This window comes from Chlorocebus sabaeus, chromosome X (assembly GCF_047675955.1).
Source record: "Chlorocebus sabaeus isolate Y175 chromosome X, mChlSab1.0.hap1, whole genome shotgun sequence".
In the NCBI taxonomy this organism is placed as follows: Eukaryota; Metazoa; Chordata; class Mammalia; order Primates; family Cercopithecidae; genus Chlorocebus; species Chlorocebus sabaeus.
In genome coordinates, this window is record NC_132933.1 from 124,962,049 (window position 1) to 124,987,710 (window position 25,662).

The 25,662-nt window shown below is 37.2% G+C and overlaps 2 pseudogenes; both read right to left on the bottom strand.

Annotated features, from left to right (window-relative positions):
• Nucleotides 1–3,846: 3,846 nt before the first annotated feature.
• On the bottom strand, nucleotides 3,847–4,436 carry LOC103231751 (vitamin K epoxide reductase complex subunit 1 pseudogene; annotated as a pseudogene).
• A 13,410-nt stretch (nucleotides 4,437–17,846) lies between these two features.
• LOC103232904 (melanoma-associated antigen B10-like) lies at nucleotides 17,847–23,146 on the bottom strand (annotated as a pseudogene).
• Nucleotides 23,147–25,662: the final 2,516 nt, after the last annotated feature.

Consider the following 25,662-nt stretch of genomic DNA (forward strand, 5'->3'; position numbering starts at 1 on the left):
CCATAGTGTTGCTTGAGTGTTCTTATGAAATGGCAACTGGCTTTGCCTACAACCCATGATTCAAGGAGGAAAAGGCATAAGCTAGAATCTGTTTTACAGTCTAGCCTTGAAGTCATTTGTGCAATATCTTACTGGTTATACAGGTGGGAGATGGCTACACACAGCATGAATAACATGAGGCAAGACTCTTTGCAGACACAATGGTCAGTAATGAACCACACATTTTTGTCTTGGGTGTTTAGGTGGATTATGGTGACATCAACAAGATAATCAACAGAACGGGGCAGGGGTATTGTGGTTGGTTGTTTGGTTTAGTGTCTCTGTGTGTGTGTTTCTGGAAAGTATAAGGTAATAAGCTAGATTTTTTAAATTATCCAACAAATGCCTAGTTATATGCTTAGGAAATGTAAGAATACATTTAGTGATGGAAAAATTAATTCGGATATCATCAGCATTTAAATGGAACATAAGATCTTAAGTTTAGCTGAATACATCCAAGTAGAGCATAAAAATAAGATGTGAGAAAATAACATTGTTTTAAAAAATTGAGCATGAAAAGAATTAAGCCAAATGATTAGGGGGTAGAAACAAAAAAGAACACTGTAGAAATAAATGAAATACAAAAGTTATGAAAAAGAGTTGTCAGTGGTGTCAAAGAAAGCAGAAGTATCCAGTGAACTAAAATATACCCATTAGATTTGGCAATACATATGTTATTAATAATATTGTCAGAGCAATTTCAAATTTGGGAATGTGGGAACAGAAAACAGATAATAGAGGGTTAGGTACAGGTAAATCAAATAAAACTGTGCATAATTATGTATCAGTTATGTTCCAGTCTGGAATCAGAGATCCTTCAGAATACTTAAGACAGAAGAAATTTAATATTGGAAATTGATTATATAGGCGAAGGAATTGCTAAAAAAACAAACAGGAAACGATGAGGGAAATCAGAGATTAGCCATCTCAAAAGCTACTACAACACCTTTGTTGAGGAGATAAAGAGGTTGCGTTACCAAAGCCCAGTAACCAGGATCTCCTGGAGGAATTTTGAATCATTTTTTGTAGGAACTGCAGCCATAGAGAAGCAGCTAGTGTTGAACGTGCCTCATTGGCAGATTGTGAAAAATACCATTTATTCTCCCTTCGTTCTTCTTTCTTCTGATAGTGTCTCCAACTGGCAAACTATAGTTAAAATCAGCTGACCCAGGAATCTGGGAGAAGTATTTCTCCTGGGGTTAGCCCCCATGTGATACGAAATTGGAAAGGGAGAGAAATATATATGAGAACAAACAGAGGAGCAACTGAAAAAACTTTATTTTTAGCTAGCCAACCTTTTAAAGACAGACCAAATTGGAAGACCCATGTGAGAAACTTAGTAGAACTTTAATGCATAATGAAAAATAAATTTCACTGAAAATATTTCAAAGACCAAGGCCTATGCCCTAGGTAAAACACCTATAAACTGAAGAGTTTTATCTCAGCACATTCAATGTAGAAAGATTTAGCCTGACTTGAAATAATTGGGCTTGATATTATCTCTCATAATAATGGAAAGCATTAAGAATTCCCTGCACAGAATACATTCATGAAAGATTTAGAACTCATTTTATTTCTAATTAAATATTGCCTTTCTTTTTGATTCAGTGAATTTTTTATTTTAAAGATATAGAACTGTAATAAAATGAGATATATATACACATTCATAGCCATAAAACAGAACAGCTTGTAAAATACAATTTTATCACATAACCTGTTGTAGATAATGATCCATCAACATCGTAAATATTATCAATCTAGTAAAATACACAATAGTGTACAACTGTAGTGGTCATTATTGAAGGTCTCATAGCATGCATTCCCCTCTACCTGAATCAAGACAGAATCTTGATTTAGATCAAACATTTAATAATCTTACATCTACACTTCATTTTTGTTTTTTTTTTTTGAGATGGACTCTTGCTCTGTCACCCAGGCTAGAGTGCAGTGGCACAGTCTCAGTTCACTGTAACCTCCGCCTCTCAGGTTCAAGCGATTCTTCTGTCTCAGCCTCCCAAGTAGCTGGGAATACAGGTGTGTGCCAATACTCCTGGCTATTTTTTTCTATTTTTAGTAGAGACAGGGTTTCACCATTTTGGTCAGGCTGGTCACGAACTCCTGATCTCAAGTAATCCACCTACCTTGGCCTCCAAAAGTGCTGGGATTACAGGCATGAGGTACCGTGCCCAGCCTATTTTATTTTTAATGATGAATAATATACATATTTACAGGTACACTCTGATGTTTTGATATATGTATATATTCTGGAAAAATTAAATCAAGATAATTAATATTCTATCATCTCACCTACTTCTCATTTTTTGTGGTGAGAACATTTAAAATCTATTCTTTTAGCAATTTTGAATTATACAATACGTTATTATTAACTATAGTTACCACGCTGTGCAATATATCCCTAAACTCTTTTGGTAAATATAATGAAAGGTGCTGGCCCTTTTCTAAGTAGGAAAAATATATAATACATCGATACACACAACAACTTGTATACAATATTGGATTCTCAGACTGAGTAATGTCAATAGGGTATCATTTATTCAATATCAATATACAATTTAAGAGAAAAAAATCACTAGAGTTAATGAACATCATTCAAAAAATTTTAAATAAGTCTAATAGATATCCCTATTCTTCAGTGAGGGAAAATTTATCATCAGGTTCTTGGTCTGAGACATTGGCTTGGAGAGATGAAATGTTAGCTCAGAGATAATGACTATAAGCTCATTCATTCCAGTATCCCTGAACATGTGACTTGTATAAGTTTTGTAACTGATTTTAATGCTGGATTTGTTTTAATTTTGCATATTCAATGTTAGAACTTTTCAAAGATACATTGTATATATTAATATATGATTTATGTAAAAGAGTCTATACTTAAATACCCTGAGGGAGGGGAGAATTAATTTGCATTCATCACACCTAAGACAAATAGTTTGAGTTACTTTTGGAAATACTGTATCATACATTTGTTCAAGTTTCTGATAATAAAACTGCACATGGATACAGATACTAAGGCCAGATTAACAAAATGAAAGACACATAATTGAATTGTGAGCATGTTGCAAACTTAAAGTTTGACATCTACAACAAAAATTAGGAGAATTTGATAAATTTTCTCTTCGATATCCAATAAATGTTTGTTTTATAGGTGAATGCACTGACTGTTATAGACAGAACTCCTTTTATAAGGTGACCAGCAATAAAAATTAGCATATATATTCAGACCACATTGGACATTTTTATTGCCCAAACCCTTCTTCTAAGTCTTTGAATCACCTATTATGTTTTCATATATAATTTTATACCAGCACGATGTTATACTATTTTAAGAAACCAAACCTTTTGGCTTCGTAATCTATAATGAGTCAAAACGTATTAAGGAAACAAAAGCTTTTCCTTGTGATAAAGAATTGTCTGCTGCTTCTCTGGTGTTGTTATGTAACAAGAACACGAATAATAAAAATATTAATAAATCTGACTAATTTATTTATAGTGCATTAACAACTGGACAATTGAAGGTAAACACATAAATTAGGAAAAGTGTCCTCTAGCTATTTTCTGTATAGACTAGCATTCCTTTTTTTTTTTTTTTTTAATTTAAAAAATTGTATTGCTCAGAACCTTCGCTCCTTGGGCAATGGCAAGAGCTTCGGAGATCAGCCCTTGGGGACAGAGTCAGAGGCACTGGGTGGAAAAAAGAGCGAGCGTGTGGCACATTTGGTCCATTGTCATGTGTGGGTATGGCAGAGGGAGGGGGGACTCTAGATGGCCCTGCATCTAGGGCCTTCTAGGGACCCAGATATGCCTCCTTGGGCAAGGCTCACATGCCAAAGCAAAGCAGATGAGGCCAGCCTGGCTTGGGGTGAGGGCTCAGTGCCTCTTAGCCTTGCCCTGGGGTTCTTGGACCTTCCGGAAACTGAGACACATCAGGCCCACGTTGATGGCATAGGTGGTGATGCAAACGATGCAGAAATCATAGCGCAGGAAGAACAGAATCCAGGCCAGGTAGACAGAACCAGGCCAGGTAGACAGAACCAGCCAGAGACAGCAGGGAGCTCAGCAGCAACAGGACAGAGGCCCAGCGCGTCCACGGGCAACTTAACAGCTGTAGTGTGTAGAAGATGCAAGGGAATATGTTATTGTATTGATTGAGGATGCTGTCCTGTCCCAGCACGTGCTGCACCAACCCGAAGCCCCTGCCCTACCTGGAGGAGATGATGCACGGGACAGCTAATGGCGTTGCCCATGTCGCAGAGAGCGCGGTAATCCCGGCCCAGGACGCGCGTGGCCTCCACGTGCAGCGCGTAGAGCGATAGCACTAAGTCAGCCAGGCAGAGCGCGAGCCGCACCCAGCCAGGGTTCCCCCCAGTACTCCCCATATCTCCAGGTCACCCCTCGAGGTGCCCGCGGAGAAAACCAGCAGCCACGGAGCAGGGGCGGGGCAGGGCCTAGCATTCCTTTTCTTATGATTAACACATTTGTACATGAATGAGAATAGTTAAAATGTTTAGAGCTCTAAAGTATTCTTATTCGATGCTGAAGTTTAAGTTTTTGGTATTAGACTGCCTATTTACAGGGAATTTTTAAATGGAAAAGGAATAATTTGAGCTATTCCTGGGAAAGGCTGTTAGTATTTTTTAATCGACAAATTAAAATTGTAAATATTTATGATATAGAAAATAATGTTTGGACATATGTATACATTGTAAAGTGATTAAACTAAGCTAATTAACATAATCATTACTCACATATTTATCATTTATTGTGGTTAGAACATTTGAAATCTACTGTGGTAGCAATTTTTAAGTATGTAATACATTGTTATTAATTATAATCACCGTGTTGTATGATAAATCTCCTGAATTTATTCCTCCTATCTAACTGAAATTTTGTATCCTTTGACCAACATCTCCCCAATACTCGCCTCATCCTTAGCCTTGGGTAACCACCATTCTACTTGCTACAGCTGAGTTCAACCTTTTTAGATTCCACATATAAGTGAGATTATGTAGTATTTGTCGTTCTGTGCCTGCCTTATTTCGCTTAGCATAAAGTTCTCCAGGTTCATTCACATTGTCACAAATGACAGGAATTCCTTATTTGTTAAGGCTGAATAGCATCCCTTTGTGTATATGTACCACATTTTCTATATTCATTCGCGCTGATGAACACTTAGGTTGAATCTGTGTCTTGGTTATTGCAAATACTGCTGCAATGAACATGGAAGTGCAGATCTCCCTTCAACACGCTGATTTCAGTTACTTTGGATATATACCCAGAATTGGAATTACTAGTCATATGGTAGGTGTATGTTTAGTTTTTTGAGGAACCTTCATGCTGTTTTCCATAATGGCTGTGCTAATTTACCTCCACATTAACAGTGTAAAGGCACATAGTATTTTTTAGCACATAGATATATTTAAGGGTGAACATGTGCTTTAAAGAGGGACACATCAAGTTTTACTGTACATCTTAAATTCCTATAGTATGCTTGCTTGTTTATTATACAGTTAACCCTTGAACAATATGGGGGTTAGGGGCACCAAACCCCATGCTGTTAAAAATTCTGAGCATAACTTTTGATTCCCCCAAAACTTAACTGCTAATAGCCTACTGTTGACCAGAAGCCTTACTGGTAACTCAGTCAACTAACACATATTTTGTATGTTATATGTATTATATACTGTATTCTTACAATGAAATAAGCCAGAGAAAATAAAATGTTATTAAGAAAATTGTAGGGAAAAACATATTTACTATTCATTTAGTGAAGTGGATCATCACAAAGGTCTTCATAGTCAGCATCTTCATGTTGAGTAGGCTGAGGAGAAAAATGGAAAAGGAACAGTTGGTCTTGCTGCTTCACGGGTGGCAGAGGCAGAAGAAAATCCATGTATAAGTAGATCCACACAGTTCAAACCTGAGTTGTCTAAGGGTCAACTGTACAGAAAAACATATACATAAATGGTCTATTAAATAATAGAGCAAGATTATGTCTAACTATTAGCAAAATCCAAGACATGAAGATAAATCTAAAAGCATCAATTTCTACATTTCCATGTTATATGAAAAAAATTCTTACTTGTAAAAAGGGGTTAAATATTAGATGAGAGTTGAAGTCAGTGATTTTATTCTTGGGGGAATCACTGTGGAATACCAAGAAGACGTGTTTTGAAAGAGCTTAGTATCTGTGCTTCCATGAACCTCCATTTTTCATAGATTTGAGCTACCGCTATTATTTTACCATCTGATACTTTTTTGACATTCATGCAGCAAATATTTCAAATGGGACATTATGTCTTAAAAGGATAGATAGCTGAAAAAGAATATGTGATCCTCCTCTCTTCTTTTCACAGTAATCACAACTTGGCCTTTGATCTGACTTGAGATTCTTCATCTTCTCTACAACACAGTGGGAGGAGGCTTCTTCTGTTGGAATTAAGTAGGGCAAGATGCCATGTGGTAGTAATAACTGCTTCCATCTCTCCTAATGTGGAGCCTTTAGATACCAACTATTTGATAAAGACAGATGTATAGTACATTTTCTGGATTTTATCTCCATTTTTTTTTCTATGAGTTAGCATATTTTTTTTCTTTAAAAATTTCATGTCAGTGGACAGGAACAGAATATTTACAGAAAAATTTCAAAGAGTTTTTTTGTAAAGATACACCCCTAGTGATGAACCGTTTGTGCCAAGAATGATAAGGGTAGTTTCCCTATTGTTCACACAGCAGGTTGTCATCTTTTTCTTCTTAATAGGGAAAGGTCTTATCCTTAGCAATGCTGCATGAGTTGTTCAGTTACTTGGCAACAATAATAAAAAAGACACAAGCAGGAAAGGGCTCATCATCAACATCATGACAAATAGTAGTGCCTCAGCTGGTTTTAATGGCCATATGGAGGCATTAAATTTCTTGTTTTCAAGTATTAAATCCATTGCATATGATCAGATTAATCCCTGGTATGTGCAAACATTTGAAACATTTCAGCTGCTGTATTTGAACTAGTATGTAGAAAAAAATGAATAAGTATGAGGCGCTTGCCTGAATAAGCAAAGCACCCCACAATGCACAAGACAGACATAGATTTTTTCCAATTTAAATATCAACATACATATTTCAGGCACATTCTTACAGTCATGACCAGCTAATATTATGAAGCAATATACTGTATATATGATAATGCCTGTTGTTAAGGAATTAATAAATAGAAAGAAATACTTTCTTAAGAAATACTGCCATTAATAAACAAAGAGTGAAACCCAATTAGAATGTGGGGGAAATCCAATATGGCATCCCAACACTAACAAATGAAAATACCTGTAATAAAAGTGAAAAATATAACCATACTGAATGCAGGAGGGAAAGAACTAACCTAAATAACTTTGGAAAATGGGAAGTTGACTGAATACTGTAAGAATATAGACGAAAAGAATTGTGCACAAATGCTGTTATCTAGTCAGTAAATGCGTTTCTTATGGGGGTATTGGGGTAAGACATCCTGAAACGAATTTGTGTGTACTAGAATTGAACAAATAAGTAAATATGTAGTAGATAATAAAAACTGGGTGCCTTACTGCTGTAGAAGGCAATTACAAATAAACAAAGGAAAAAAACTAAAATGATCCTTGTGATGTTGAATTGGAATCTGAGGTGTCAGTATGAACTCATTATGCATATACATACACAGGTATATAAAAATAGATATGTGTGCACATAGGCTAATACACAAATATTTACTAGTCCTGTCTGCTGAGAAGCCGAGAAGAAATAATGCTTCTGTAGTAATTAGCATACCTGGTGCCCAGATGTTGGTTTCTAAGCACTATGCCTCTATTAAAGAATCAGGGATCCTTGGAAAAGTGGTTCATTCCAGGGCAGGGGTAGAGGAAATCAAAAGGAGCTTGAAACATCTTATGGTACCAGAAAAGTGAAAGTTCTCAAAAAATATGGGAGGAGGTTGTTGAAAGAGCACAGAAGTCAATCTGAAGGAGCTCCTAATGGCCAAAGCTTTGAGCAACAAAATAACTAATGACAGTATCAGATAATAACCCAAAGAATAATATAAATATTTGTAAAACAATGATGATGATAAATAAATAATTAATTAAATAAGTATAGGGAAGAGATATGACAGCTTTTCCTTGTAGTGAAATTGCAATTAATAAATGCATAAAGGAAGAAGGAAATAGAAATTATCACTAGGCAGATATCACAGTGGTGATGATTGCATATGTGATCCATTGAAGGGTGCTAGAATAAGTGGGTAAAGGTTTTGGGGGAGAAGATATTTGTATAGTCTCAAAGTATTTCTCCTGAGATATTTGGTCACTATAGAAAAAATAATTATAGTTTTACAGTTGAAATTTCCAGGAGAGACCACGTAGATAAGAAGAACAAGGTCAATATCACCAGTAATAAGACACATTGACATCATGAACGCTGTAATATGGAGCACTGAGAAAGACATGGCACCATTTCCATGATTCTCTTTTCAAGGATGTAAGACCCCTAGTCTAATACTGAGAATGTACAAGGCACAAATTGATGGACATTCAGCAAGATAACTAATCAATACTCTTTAGGGCTATCAGGGTCATGAAAAATAAGGAAAGGCTGAGGAACTGCTGCAGATTGTAGAAATCCAGGGGAAAATAAATAAATGCAATATGGGATCTTTATTGAGACTCTTAAAAGAACATTAGTGGAAAAAATGGTGATGTTTGAAGGTGCCGAGACCAGCTCGGTCATGGAGACCCTAACCCAGTGGTGCTAGAGGAATTAAAGACACACAAACAGAAATATAGTGTGTGGAGTGGGAAATCAGGGGTCTCACAGCTGTCAGAGCTGAGAGCCTTGAAGAGAGATTTACCCACATGTTTATTAACAGCAAGTCAGTGATAAGCATTGTTTCTATAGATTATAGATTAACTAAAAGTATTCCTTACGGGAAACAAAGGGATGGGCTGAAATAAAGGGATGGCTCTGGCTAGTTATCTGCAGCAGGAACATTTCCTTAAGGCGCAGATCGCTGATGCTATTGTTTGTGGTTTAAGAACACCTTAAGCAGTTTTCCACCCTAGGTGGGCCAGGTGTTCCTTGCCCTCATTCCGGTAAACTGGCAACCTTCCAGGGTGGGCGTCATAGCCATCACGAACATGTCACAGTGCTGCAGAGATTTTGTTTATGGCCAATTTTGGGGCCAGTTTATGGCCAGCTTTGAGGGCCTGTTCCCAACATGAATGAGACAGTTAATTTGGTTAATGCTGTTATGACAATGTAAATTTTCTGGTTATGGTAATGCCATGGTTGTTTAACATGTGAATGCTGGAAGAAGCTAAGCAAGGGATATATTGAAATTTTGTGTTCTATTTTTAAAACTTTTCTGTAAGCCTAAAAGTAGTTAGCATTAAATGTTTTAAAATTTGCTATTATAAAACAAATTCAGAATGTCCACTTCTAGTTGCTATAAATGACTATAAAAATAGGCAATATATATGAAGTAACTGTTTTCACACATTGGAAAACAGCAAAGAATTATGATTCCTGAAAAAAGGAAACTAAGTGAAATAAGCCTCCAGATAACCCTGGATTTTTGCTTGGAGACAATATCTAAATTGTGGTGCAAGGAGGATTAACCAAAACAGAACACAATGGACTTACTGAACTGATGACACAGTGATCAGAATTTGGGAATAGTCAGACTGCTGGAATTTACAGGGCAAGTTGTTAGAGAAAAATGAGCTATGTATAATTAATATACATAATATAATTCATAATATAATTCAGAAATCTGCAGAATGGCCCTCTTTAGTCTTTCACTGAACACTAAATTGATTATGTGAAGGGCAGGACTCCATGAATTAGGGCAAAGAGCAACTACTAGGGGAATAAAAACATAATTCTAGAGATCAGTGAGCTGAACAACTACTGGAACACAAACATGGCTGGGATATTTTCATAGTAAATACATAGAAGGGGGAGTCCTCTTTGAGAATGCAAAGCAAGTGAGTAGAGCTTCCAAAAAGTCTCAGTCATAAAAATAGGCCGAATGTAGTCCAAGTGTGATGGCTACCATAGACCATCCCTAGCAAAGCTTTAAAATGGGCCCAGAAAAGAGTAGCATGATATGCAAATGAACTAACTGCTTTCCTAGTAATTTTATTAAGGAAAATAACAAGATACAGTCAATCACAATTTAGCATCCATAATGTCCAGTATACAATAAAAAAAAAACTAGGTGTGCAAAGAACTATGAAAATGTTGCTGACAAGAGAGAAAAGATAACTTGTAATTAGGAGAAAAATCAGAGATGACAGAAATAGTAGACAAATACTTTAAAACATCTATTACAAATGTGTTCATTTTTGATTTCTGAAGAAACAGCTAAATGATTTCAGTACATAAATTGAAACTACAAGAAGAAGCAAAATTATTCCACTGATAGAAAATAATTCTTACCAAAATCATGGCTGGATTTTCTTATAGAAGTCAATAAGCTGATTCTAAAATGTATATGTTACATTTAAAGGACAGTTAAAGGAAATAGCCATGAATCCTGAAAAAGGAAAAAGAATTAGCATACTTACGCCATTTGACTTCAATATTCACAATAAAGATACAGTAATCAAATCAGCGATTATCCTAAAGACAGGAAAATATATCAAAATAGAGAATCCAGAAATAAAATCAAATTTATATTATCCATTAATTTTGTCTTTTCCAACTAGTTAATCTTCATTTTGATTCTATTTATGCTGAAAATGTGTGGTCCAATACTGTGGATCATATTTTTTAAATTTTTGTTAATTTATTGTGATTTTCTTTTTGACCTTTATAATATATAATTGTACCATGGATCTAATTAAAAGCTTGTGCATTCTCTATTATAATGAAGTTCAGTATGTGATTATTACATCAACCTTATTAATTCTGTTCTTCAGATCCTTCATGCTCTTATTTTTAGTCTATTTGCTCGGTCGTGGTTGACAGCGGTGAATTAAATTTTCCTACTACTAAAAAAAATTCAGTCAAATTAGCAAATAAATTTAACGGGAAAATGAAAATCTTTCCAATGAATTGTGGTAGAACAACTTGATGAACATGAACCTTGGCCATTATCTAACTCAATACAAAAATTAATTTGTGTTGCATCATAGACTTAAAACCAACAGCTAAAATTAAAGCTTCTCAAACACAAAATAGCAGAATATTTTTATGTGCTGAGAGTAGTCAATGATTTCTTAAACAAAAGCCATAAAATATTAACAATAAAATAAAAAATGATAAAACACAATTAAACAAAATTATAAAAATCTGCTCAATAAAACATATACTTAAGAAAATTAATAAGAAAGCTACAGACTTAAATATGATATGGATAATACCTGTATCTGACAAAATACTTATATGGAGAATATGTAAACAACAACAATAAAAAATAAAATTAGTAAAAATAGGCAAAATATTTGAATAGGCACTTCAGAAAAGAAAGATAAATACAGGGCATATAAGCCCTTGAGAAAGTATTCAAGCACATCAGGAACGTTCAAATTAAAACCAAAAGTAGACAAGAGCATTCACCTATTAGAATGGCTAAAATTTAGAAGATTGATGGCATAAAATGTTAGTAAAGGTGTGAAACGACCAAAACACTGATAATTTGTATGAGTGTTGCAACAATTTTGAGAATTGTTTCAGCAGTTTCTCATAAAATTAAACATACTCCTAGTCAGAGAAAAAGACTTGACGTACAATGGAACAAATATGCAAAGACAACAGATTTCTTGTAGAAAATAGGGGTTGAGAATGAAGGAACATCTTGAAACAAAGCACTGAAAGAAAAGAAAAGTCAACCAGGATTCTATACTGAATGAAAATTTCATCAAAAACGAAGATGAAATAAGAAAAGTTTTCAGAAATACAAAACATGGAAGAATTAATCACCAATAGATGTGCAATAAAAGAAATGTTAAAGGAATTCCTCAGGCAAAAGGAAAATCATACCAGATGGAAATCTGGATCTACATAAAGAAATTAAGAGCATTGAAAATGGTAACTACATGGGTAAGTATAAAAGATTTCACTTAATATTTAAATGTCTTTAAAAGATAATTGACTGTTTAATCCAAAAGTATTAACATTTTATGCTAAGATGTATGCCGTATGTAGAAGAAGAACATATTACAACAGCCCGAAGGGCATAGAGAAATGGAATTATACTCTTGTTTCTTGAGTGCATCTGATTATTATGAGTACCAATGAGTAGGGCCAATTCTTTCCACTTAGTACCCAAAGACCTGGTGACTATGCAAGTCAACAAATACTAGGACACATGTAAGAATCCCTCTGTCTTATGATATTAACGGGAATTCAGCTGCACATCTGTAATAGATATGGTGAGATTGAGCCATGTGAGCATCAGATAAGGCCATTGTATGCCATGTTGGGGAGCAGAAACAACAGATGAAAGCAAAGCTAGCCAAGCACCCTGCACTTGCTGAGGGATTGCATGCATGGACATGAACTGAGAAGACTTTCAAAAGAAACAGACATAGGTGACAAGAAATCCCACCGTTCTCTTAAATGTTAAAAGGATACTAGGTAAAGGGAGTAGGAGAGGTCTCTTTCCCATAGGAGAATTTGAAACAGGGCTAGAAAGGGAGTGGAGACAGGGATTGGGGTCAGCATGAAGGCAAGCCCTGTGCAAGTTACTAATGAGGATGGTGAGTTGAAGAGAGGGCAGTCAGTCCTGTGCTGAAAATAGAAAAGACATGAGTGGATAGGAAGACAGAATGTGCCTGTATGTGTCCAGGTGGGAGTGGGGTGGGCAATGAGGGGTTTGAAAACAAGATAAGGGATGGCAAGGTAGGCTGGGCATGCAGAGGTAGGTGACCACATTTCTGCAGTGCTGGAGAGCTAAGCAACAAAATTGGGATACCGTGTATTGGGCAGAATGGAATCCACACAGGTAGATGCTTGTGCAGGAATGTCAAGTTCATGTTTGAGGAAGAGTCTTCTAGCACCAAGCTTTCCCAATAGTGCTTAGGGAACCCCAGTGATGTGTGGTCTAAGTGACCTCAGGCCTGAATGGGATGAAGGAGCACTGAGTAGACAGGACAATTGGCTTGCAGTTCCCCCACCCAGACTTCTCCGCCTTCAAGTCAGATATTTGATTTATGGGGAAGGCTTAAGTTGGAATAAGAGGTCCCACATCTACAATATTGACAACAATGGTATAACAGTTATATACAGAATATATCATGGAATCCTGGCCTTTGGGGGACCTGTGCTCTATAAACTTGATGTTCTCTCTCCCCAGGTCTTCCTGATGTTCCTCACTAGCTGAGAGTATCCTGTATAGACCCATTCCCTAGCACCCGGTGATTCTGACCAAATCTTTCCTCCTCAAAGTAAAGGGAAGTATCTTATTGATATTTCAGAATTTTGAAGCATGCCCAGGAAAATCCTGGTACCCAAGACATCACTAAAGGAATTCCACTATCTATGGATGAGGATGATTAAGTTGATTTTCTGCTCAACCTACTTAGAAAACAGGGAAATTAAAATAACAGTGAGATCACATATTATCACCCCAATGTTTGACCAAAATTTAAAAGGTTGATAAAATAAAATGCCTATGAGAATGTAGATTATCAACATACATTAATATGCAAGAATGTGAATTGGAACAGCTTTACTAGAACAGAATTTCAGAAATATTAATAAACATTTACAATCATCACATTTTTTTTCCACTTTAATCCGGTTTACACTTTGCTATGTCTTTCCTGTAAGAAAACATGCATATTTGCCCAAGAATTCATGGTCAATGATGTTGATATCAGTTCTACAAATGATAGCAGCAAATGGGAAACAACTAATGTGTCCATCAGGAGGAGATTGGTTAAATTAATTATGGCACATACACACTTTAGAATTCTAGGGAGTAGTTAAAAGAGTAAAGTGGATCTACACGTACTCTCACAGAAAGATTTTTGCATTCACTTCATTCAGTGACAATGGCAAGAGGGGAAAACAATATGTATACTGTTATCCATGTATGTTGTATGTTAAAAACTCACAATGTACTTTTTATAGCACAGTATGGAAGGAAAAGTCTAGAATACATTTTAAAACAACAAACATTATTAATTGTGATTACTTCCGAGGAGAGGTATGAATTTTGATGAAATGTACTAAGGGGAATTGTGATTTATGCATATTGGTAGAATTTTGTGACAGTGAGAATATCTGCACTATTACTTAAAACCAAAATTTTCCTTAGGAGTAAACAGAAAGACAATGGGCAGTGGAAGAATACTGAATTATTTCTTCTTTTCTTATCAAAGCTGCCACATCTGCCATGGAACCATTTTCTAATCACCTAGAAAGACTCCTGGGTTTTTAGGGATTTAGCCACAGTAGATGTTTGCTTACACACTGATTCCAGTGGTCTTTCCTCACTGACTGCCTATGGAGGAGGCTTTGATTTTAGACTACCTAGGTAAGTTCACTAACTGGTGTATGTGTTCAGAGGCCAGTCTAGAATAATTAACCTCATTAAAATTCGATCTCAAACCTCAGGATGGTTTCCAAAATCTTCTCTCTAGCTTCTGGGTTATAAAGCAAGAACCAGTAGATTCTGTGCCAAATCAGACTCTCCCAACTAGCAGATTTGAAAACGCTTTGAGTGTGGTGGATGCATGTAGAGAGATGAAGAGGTGTCTAAGCTTCACTGTTTTAACTGAGCAGTTATAATACAAGAAAAGGGCTGCTTCTGTCAAGAGGGTCCAAGGTAATGAGAGGTGAAGTCAGCTGGGTTTCTGAGTGGGGTGGGGACTTGGAGAACTTTTCTGTCTAGCTAAAAGGCTGTAAACACACCAATCAGTGCTCTGTGTCTAGCTAAAGGTTTGTAAATGCATCAATCAGCACTCTGTAAAAACGCACCAATCAGCACTCTGTGCCTAGCTAAAGGTTTGTAAATGCACCAATTAGCACTCTGTGAAAATGGACCAATCAGCACTCTGTAAAATGGACCAATCAGTGCTCTGTAAAATGGACCAATCAGCAGGATGAGGGTGGGGCCAAATAAGGGAATGAAAGCTGGCCACTGGCGCCAGCAGTGGCAACCCACTTGGGTCTCCTTCCATGCTGTGGGAGTATTGTTCTTTCACTCTTCACAATAAATTTTGCTGCTGCTCACTCTTTGGGTCTGTACTACCTTTATGAGTTGTAACACTCACTGCAGAGGTCTGCGGCTTCACTCCTGAAGTCAGCAAGACCACGAACCCACCAGGAGGAACAAACAATTTCAGAGGCACCACCTTTAAGAGCTGTAACACTCACTGCAAAGGTCTGCGGCTTCACTCCTGAAGTCAGCGAGACCATGACCCCACCTGAAGGAAGAAACTCCAAACATCTGAACATCTGAAGGAACAAACTCCAGACACACCATCTTTAAGAACTGTAACACTCACTGTGAGGGTCTGCAGCTTCATTCTCGAAGTCAGTGAGACCAAGAACCCACTGGAAGGAATGAATTCCGGACACAGTAAGGGGCAGGACCTATAGGCAGTTGGAATGTCAATTAAGTCTTGGAGAAGGCAGGTGAGTCTGGGCTGTGTGTTCCTCTAGGAGCAAGTGCGGGCTCCAGAGAAGGCTGTAGTGCAGCTGACCAACAGGTCTGTTCCATTCTGGACAGGAGGGCACACTGCGGAAGACCCAGGGGAAGGGTACAGTAATGTGAAAAAGTGCTGGACTGGACTCATGTGAAGGGACCACAGCAGGGTCAGCTCTGGAAGAATCTAGGGCTAAGGGAGGGAGGACTCCAGGCCAATGAACCCTACAGACAGTCCCAGATTGTGTCTGAGTCTCATTCTCACCTTACTTTTTTCAGGCCTGCTTTTAGTGCTTCCACTATAGGATCTTTATTTTGATTGTCTGAGAGACATGTTGGAGTATTGAGAAGAGAAATGAATTAATAGACCCAAGATCTGCCTCAGGCTGGGAGGAGTGGAACAGTGTGAGCTCTAGAGGAATGCAGACCAGGAGTCTAGTCCCATCCTGTCACTTACTAGCTGTGGGAAGTAGACACATTACCCAATTCTATGAACATTGAGTTCTTCATTGGTGAAGTGGATTTGATAAGCCCTGTCCCCTAGGACTGTTGGACTGTGTGTGATGTATGTAAAGCACCTGGTACAGTGACTGGCGTGCCTTGAGACATTAAAAAGTGACATTTATTACTATGATTTTGTTTTTACCCTAGGTAATGCCACCCCTTCGACTGGGATATTTTTGGTTTTGTTTTTTAATCCAAGACAAGTAAATGTCCATGAAAATGCAGTGCTGTAGGACACAGAACACCAAATTAGCCAAAAATTCTCCCAAGAAAGAAAGAGCCTCAGTAAGTCTTCCTCCTTGCAGGGTATGTTTAATTTGGATGTTGGGGAATCCTCCCCATCTGGATGCACCTCTGTTTCTGGAATGTGTGTCAAAATCCAACTCTTTCTCTTCCTCTCACTTGCCCTTTGATCCAAACCACTCCTATTTTCATTCATTTAACCCCTATCAAAATATAGCCTTCCCTTAATTTTCCAAATTATAGTGAAATTAACCTAGTTAAAATGCCCTTCAAATGGACTCTCCAACCCAAGGCAAAAAGTGCCAGCACAATGGCCTCTGGGTATCCCACCTCCCTTGAGGGTATCACCCTTATTTCTCAGAAACTGGCTGGAGATGAAATACGTAGAACACCTAGTTTTTGCACTGGGACAATAGCACAGGGCACTTTCCATCCCTGCACTAGGTGGAGAACTAAAAGCCAAAAGCTAAAGGCAGTTCTCCATTCCAGACTGTGTCTTAACTCTGAGACACACCACCAAGGATCCTGCCCCTCTCACCACTCCCATACCCTCCTCTGATCCGCCACCCAGCTTAATTTAAAACTATCTCCCATTGAGGGACTTAAGGTTTTCCAAAGCCCCAAATTGCCTTGCCTCAGCGTGTTTACACTTGACCTCCTGTGGACCTCCCCTTTTCCAGCCCCCTCCACCATATATTTTTTTCACTTGTCTTTTATGTCTTACACGGTATCTCACCGTCTTCCTTATAGGATAGCTGCTACGAACTCTAAAATTTCATGGACAGTGGCTTGGACTTCTTTTTCTTACCATCCCTGGTATTACCACTGAGCTTTCCAAAGAGCAGATGTTCAACTAATGTTTGAGGAATAAAAAAGCTAGTGAACAAGAGGTCAAATTAACTCTTTAATGCTTTCTACATTCTTGAATAAGCAAAGCAAATCTGGGTATATAACTTTTATTTTACAGAACAACAGAATAGAAGAAACAAGGAAATACAAGAGTTTACCACCTTTTACTTTTTTCTCTATTTCTTAATCCCAACTATTTTACTGCTGATTATTTCACATTTCTAAGGAAATGCCTATTTCCGTGTCATGTTTTTTCATTCCAGATCAGTAAATAAGATGAAAGATTTCTCAATTTGTTTTAACAGATTTAAAAACAGCCTCTTAACTCTAAAGTTTCATGAACAACATTAAATATGTAACCAATATTATTCATACGGCTAGATTCTAAAGCTAATTAACCTTTTTATAAAATAAATAACATTTGAAAACTTTCAACAAAAACAAAAGATAAGTGTACAAGTTACTCATGTAGAACAGGAATACAGATATGATATGTACTATGGTCCCTCTAACACCGCCTGGGCCTCCCACTACTTAAAAGATTGAGTGTTCTCTTCAAAGTGAGGAAAGTGCTTCATACTTCTCTAAGGGTGAAGCTGCTGGAATTGACCCTGTAACGTGCACTGGCCGGGGCACTAGTAGGAGGCATAGCTGCAAATCTGCCTCGGACTCTCTCTTCTTCATCTCACAAAGCTTCTTCATACAAAGATGGAAAGGAACTGGGGACAGTATCATGAATCTTGGCCAAAAACTCAAGGGCTCTCATCTTACCGGTTTCTGCATGGGCTCTGGGACCCCACAGAAATTCATACCACACAAGATTGCTGTTGAGTACCTGCTGGCGCTCCAGGTATCTTTCCTTTATGAAATCTTGGGTGATAAGCTTCTTAGGCTCCCCATAGAAATAGTGGTTCTTTCTGGCATCTATCCCCATTACCTTAAGCACCTGCAAGATATCTTCCTCAGTGGCACAGTTGCCCTTCATAAAGGTCACACACAGGATAGTCGTCAGGAGGCCTGTCTTGGGCATGATCTCCTCATCACTCAGCCTTGCATCACAGGAGCTATTCAATTTGTTGATAAGAGCATAGTAGTGCCTGGTTGGATCGACTTCCTTCACAACAATGCCAAAGGCCAGCACCATGAGCTCAGAGGCCTTCTTGAGGATCTCATGGAAGTGCACCTTCTCCTTTTTGATGACATACTTTAGCATGTCATGCTTTGTTGTGGGCTCCTTCATGTTGTACTTGTGCAGCAGGAACTGCACCAACAACATTGCCTTCTGGTCTAGAAGGGTTGTGCTCAAAAGATCAGTGGTCGGAGGTGCCTGGGAGGTGCTTGTTTTTTCCTCATCTTGGCTCTTGGCACCTTCATCAGATTTTGTGCATGAAATACTTGCAGAAGTACTGGTAGTGGATGGGGCTCTCTGAGGGCCCGGAGATTTGCTACTTGGCCCAGTACCAGGGGAGCTGTGGCGATTAACACCATAAAGAGGAGGGGAGGAAGTGGAGGGCCTTTCTTCCTCCGAATCATGTCTCTCCTCTGAACAGCCTAGGCTGGCTTCCTCAGACTACGGGTCTCATCTTCCTGAGACCCTTGAGGTGGGGGTCAGAGGGTATCTCATGCTGATAGCTCTGCCCTGGGCCTCCCAGGAGTGAAAGTAGGGCTGGGGCTCAGCACAAGCTGGGCTCCTTGCCTCTGGGGTAGGTTGTCCTGTCAGATTTCCACCTTGGGTGTTGCGGGAGGGGAGGAGTAGGGAGTTCTCCTGGCTTTTTCATTAAAAGCTTTGTGGGAAATACCAACTCCGTGAAAGCTCTGGGTCATTTCCATACTGAAAACCTTGAGAATGGGTTAAAGTCTCAGGCTAGATACATATGGGGAAGCTGCATCACAAAACAGCATCCCAGTTTTGGGTAGTTATTAAGCACAGCTTCTAGAATCATGCTGTTTCAGCCAACCCAAACTTTTGTGCTGTCATGATATTACCATATGGTACTGGCACACAGGGTCTGAGGTGCCATCTCAGATTGCACTATTCAGTGAAGCAGTATAAATTCATTGTCTCAAGGCACACTGGGAAGAAGCAAGGGCCACACTTCAAAATATTTCATCCAACTAATTATATCATCTGCTTCTATTTCTGGCTACGGACCCTGTTTCCTTTGAGGGTATGACCCCACTTGTTTCCCACACATAAGTAATGGCTCAACTCAATCTTATTGTCCCTCAGGAATTTCTCATTTTTGCTTCTTTGCTGTTGATACTGTTCTCTCATTCTTTCTATAGTTTCTCCAGGGTTGATTTTGAAAAATATTAGCCAAATTCTGGTTGCCATCTTGAATGCTACATGTAAGATAGTGTATTGGTCTCCTCAGGTTACCATGACAAAATAACATAGACTGTGTGGCTTAAACAACATAATTTTTTTTAACCTAGAAATTTATTTACCTCCAGGTTCTGGAGGCTAGAAGTCCAAGACTAAGGTGTCCTCAGGGTTGGTTTCTGCTGTGGATTCTCTTCTTGGATAGCAGACAGCTGTCTTCTTGTTGTGTCCTCACATGGATTCTTCTCTATGTCCTTGCAAAAAGAGAACTTTGGTTTCTCTGCCTTTTCTTAAAAAACATTCTTTTTGGATTAGGGCCCCACCCTTATGACCTCATTTAAACTTAATTATCTCCCTAAAGGTCCTATTTCCAAAAATGTCACATTGGGCATTAGGGCTTCAACATACAAATTTTGAGGAGGATACATTCAGTCCACAGCTGGCAGTGAATCTGTAAATAATTTAAGGAGGATTGGCATCTTTATAATATTCTTTTCCCCATAAATGAACACAGGACACTGATCGATTTATTTGGGATTTTTATAGTTGCCTCCAAAAAGATGGTGTATATTTTTGTTAGGTTTCTTTTTAGGCAAATTTGGATATTTGCTGCTATTATGGTTGAGATATTTTTCTATTATTTGTTCTTATTACTTATTCATTTTGTATGGCAAGGCTCCTGAGTTTGCCATAGTGACACATACAACAGCTTTCTGAAGTCTGTTTGTTGAGTATTTTGTGCACTGGTTCCTGTGGATTTTCTAATTAGAAGAACATATTGTCACCATTTATTATCTCTGTCCTTTCAATATTCATACCTTTTATTTTAGTATTTTTATTGCTCTGGTTATGTATTTCAGTTCACTTTAAAACAGTAGAGATGCTACCATACATTTGTGTCCTGGTCCCCATTTTAATGGGGATGCTTTTAACATTTCACATTCCTGTAAGCTTTTTGTAGATTTTAGGAAATGGAAATCCTATTTTAATGTTATTTTGCTTTTTTTTTTTTAACCATGAATCAGTGTTAAATATTTTTTTCCAAAGGCTTTTTCTGTACCCCAGGAAATGATCAAATGCCATTCTCCTCTAATCTATCAATGTAGATAAATCGCAAGCAACCATTTTTTTAATGTTATATCATTTTTGCATTTCTTGGATACAATCTACTTATTCACTCTTACATTAAACATGTTATGAATGTATTTAGGATAGATGCCTCTGTGTGAGTGAAACTGGCTCATGTGATCTCTTATTGGGTTGTCCTTATTTAGTCTTTGTATTCAATAAAACTATACACCAAACAAAAGAACATGAAACAAAACAACATAAACAATGATTACATGTTAAAAATGTTTAAATCCAAGTTAGACTTTAGATTAGTTAATCATATTATACCAATGTCATTTTCTGCATTTCCATAATTGGACTATTATTACGTAAGTTGATATCTTCAGAGGGAAGTGGGAGAAAGGCGCATAGTAACTCTCTGTACTATGGTTGCAATTTCCACTAGTCTAAAATAATATCAAAATAAAGGGTTTAAGGATTTTTGGTTTTAGCACCAACATACAAAGGGCTTAGGAGTTATCTCTTTCATCTTTACAACAAGAAATAGCTGGAAAAATTGAAAACCAATGACTTTCCTTGGACCCAACAGAGAACTGAGGTCAAAGGAATCACAGAGCAACTTGCTACCCTGAAATCTGAAGAGACAGGCACATTCAAATAATTACAGTTGTTTGCTTACCTGGAGCAGAAGCTACTGAAAGCCGTAAGAGTGGAACCAATTAGTTCATTAGTAATATTGACAAATTGCTATAGGCTGAATGCAGACTAGTGTGAGATTGCAAAAACATCTAGGAGTTGCTATCACAGAAGGGACCACACTAATGCAGCCTTTCCCTCCAGGAACTCCACCAGGTTCTCACAATGATGACCTGAGAGAAATCCCCTGGTGGTTCTGGCAGGGGGAAGGAGAAGAATAACCATTATATAACCTTTCCAGATCCTTCCATATTACAGACATCTATTCTCCAGAGTAACATAGAAGTCTTATCCCATCTAAAGGAATTAATTTCCACCCCACTATAGCTCCTTTCAGCCTTCCTGTCTTATGTAATAATAATAAAAAAAAAACATAGTCAACATGGGACAAGGATTAAAAAAAAAAAAAATAGATTGGTAATGATGCAGCCAGGAAAAGAAGCAAAGGGCTGGAATGGGTGGGTGGGGTGTTATACTCTTGGAGGAGGGACAGAAATGTTTGTGATCATTCCCCCTAAAAGCAGGATTACTAAAATACTAAGATTTAATTTTTAAAAAAATTATAGAACACTTTCTTTTTCCCACATCCTACCACCACAGAAACAAGTCTCTAGTATAGTAACAGTGGATTACAGCTGAAATATCTGCATACAGCTGCTCTCTGAGGACCAATACAAAGAGAAACCCTAAGGCAAAGAGAGGATAAAAAAATCAAAGACACTAGAGGAATGTGAAGCCTCTAGTACCTATACTATAACAAACATTAAACACAAGCCAACTCCTAACCATGTTAATATCAATCATCACACTAAAAACATATGTTCCCTAGTACCTAACACTGACATATGTCTGGCTTTCAACAAAAAATTATAAAGCATACCAAAAAGCAAGGAAGAAAACAATCTAAAGAGACAAAGCAGGTATCGGAACCAGACTTAAACATGATACAGATGTTTAAATTATCAAACAAGAAAATTTAAATAGGTATGATTAGAATTTTGTGGGCTCTAATTGAAAAAACAGATAACATGCAAGACCAAACAGGGATTATGTTGGCAGAGAGATGGAGACTATAGGAAAGAATCAAAACTAAATGCTAGCAATCAAAAAAACAATAAGAGAAATGCAGAATGCTATTAACAGGCTTATTAACATGGCACAGCTGAAGAAATAATTACTAAACTTGAAAATAGGTTAGTAAAAACCTCACCAAATGAAACACAAAGGGGGAATAAAAAGAATTAAAAATTAACAGGATATCCAAGAACCATGGGAAAATATAAAAAGGTATAAATACAGGTAATTAGAATGTCAGAAGGAAAATAAAGAAAGAATGGGGCAGAAAAAAATACTTGTCATGATAGTGTTGAAGGATTTTCTATCATTAGTGACAGACAACAAAGCATGGATGACCCAGTCAGCTCAGAGAACACCAAGCAAGATAAATAGCCACTCTAACAGATTATACCTAGGATATCATACTTTAACTGCAGAAAACAAAGACAGAAAAAATTATGAAGAAAGTGGACTGGAATTACTTTCCTACAGAAAACAAAGATTAAAATTATAGCCAAATTCTCATCAGAAGCCAGGCAAGCAAGAAGAGAATAACATGAAATCCTGAAATCCTTAAAGTGTTAAAAGAAATAAAAGTTCAAACTAAGAATTCTGTATCTAACATAATTATCTTTCAAAGGAGAAGAAAAAGTAAAGACTTTCTTAGACAGACAAAAGCTGGAGCAATTCATTGCCAGCATACCTGCTCTGCAAGATGTTAACTTCATCATGCAGAAGGAAACTGATACAGGTCAGAAATGTGGATGAACATAAATGAGCATCAGAGAAGGGATAAATGGGGGTAAAATGAAATATTTATTTTTTGTCATTCTTAACTTTAAAAATTATTGCTTTAAATCATTAATAGTAGCAATGTATGGGCTGATGATAGCATATGGATAAGTGAAATGAATGACAACAATGTTACAAGGGATGGAGGGAGAAATTGGAAACATACTGTTATAAGGAATGTATACTACATGTTAAACAGTGTAGTGTTATTTGAGTATGGGCTTAAATTATTTAAAAATGTATATTGCAAACAGTAGGAAAACCACCGGAAAAATTTTAAGTATGAGGTGTTTATCAGGAGAAGAGATTAAATAAAGTCATATAAAATGCTCAGGTATAACCAGACAATGAAAAAAAAAAAAAAAAGCAGATAGAAAAACACCCCAGATGCAACAGACAGAAAACAGTTATAAAAGAATAGATTTTAAGGCTGGGTGTGGTGGCTCACGCCTGTAATCCTAACACTTTGGAAGGCTGAGGCAGGCAGATCACTTGACCTCAGGAGTTTGAGACCAGCCTGGGAAACATGGTAAAACCCTATCTCTACAAAAAAATAGAAAAATTAGCTGGGAGTGGTAGTTTGCACCTGTAGTCCCAGCTACTTGTGGGGCTAAGGCAGGAGAATAACTTGAGTCCAGGAAGCAGAGGTTGCAGTGGGCCAAGATCACATCACTACACTCCAGCCTGGGTGACAGAGTGAGACCCTTTTAATACAACTATATTAATAATCACTTTAAATGTGAATGCTCTAAACACAATAGCTAAAAGGAAAAATGTGTCAGATTGGATACAAAAATATAAAAGATTCAACCATATGCTGTTGATAAATCTACTTTGTATATTCACACTCAGGTTAAAAGAAAAGGGGTAAGGGATTTTTAGGGCAGTGAAACTATTCTGTATGATACTTTAATGGTGGATACATGACATTATGCATTTGTCAAAACCTGTAGGACTGTACAACACAAATAATGGATCCTAATGTAAATGATGGACTTTTGTTAATAATAATCTATCAATATTCATTCATTAATTATATCAAATGTGCCACACTAATGCAAGGTGTCAATAATAGGAAAAACTGTGTGTAACAGGGGAAGGGGTAAATAAATGGAAACCATATTTCTGGCTCAGTTTTTCTGTAAACCTAAAACTGCTCTAAATGTAAAATGTATAAGTTTTTAAAAAGCAAAGAAAATTCACATATATGTAAATAACCAGCTTACAGTATTTGAACTAAACTTGTACTATAATTGAACTAAAACACATTGGATTCACTAATTCCTTGTCTTATTTTTAGCACAGAGTCCCTGTACAATGGTTATCGCCCACAACCTAACAGCTCCAGATCATCTGCCACACCTTCCTTGTCCAACATTCAAGGGTTACCTTAGAACACCCAAGATCAGGCCAACAATTTAGAGGTGATGACTAGTGACATCTATTTAATGTTCCACAATGCTATCTCCTTCAAGAAAGTGTCCAATGACCTCCTCACTTCAAAAAAGGGTCACCTGTAGAAAAGGAAGGGGTTTTGAGATGATGTGATAGATTATGTTGTTAACAACATATCTCTCAACTGGCTGGTAGGTTCCCTTTATTCTCAGCTGACTTGAGTCTCAGAATGCTCAAGACCAAGGTGCAGGGAAGAAAAGGACAAGCCAGGAAATATACCAAGCTGAACATAAAACACAGCAAACTTGTCCCTTTAGCCAATGCATGTTACAGTCAGCCAGATGACTTTCTTTGAAATTAACCTGCTAGGCAAATATGGTAGGTAGCTGGAAATGGGTCTTCAATTGTAGTCATTTCCAGCTAGATAAAGATCTTTAACATTTTTGGATTAAGCAGTTAAGTTCTGTTGCTTATCTGGCTGTCAAGAAAAGAATGACAGACTTGTCAGAGTCTAGTCAGAACTCACTTATGAGTTTATGATTTTATTCTATGATCATTCTGTTGCTACTGTTACTGTATGACTAATAAATAGAAAAACATTCATGTAGGCTATGGTATGAATTGATGTCTGTTCCACTGTTGTTCATGGTTTGTCTTGTAATGCATGCTTGTAAAACTTGATTTTAGCTTTAAAAAAATTTCTCATGTAGGAATACTACTTTGAAATTCAATAAAATATATTTTACAGTAAGTCAGTTTAAAAAAAGTAAGGGGATGGAGACAGACATACCATAACAACACTAATCAAATAAAAGCTAAAATAGCTACACAAATTTTAGACAAAACAGATTTCAAAACAAGGGAAATTATCAGGGACAAAGAGGGAAATTATGTAATGATAAAGGGGTCAGTTCCCCAAAAGGACACACTAAGTCTAAATGTGCATGCGTCTAACAGAGCATCAAAGTACATGGAGCAAAAATTGATTGAAGTAAAAAGATATAGTATTACAGTATATATATATATATTTTTTAATTTATTTATTATTATTAAACTT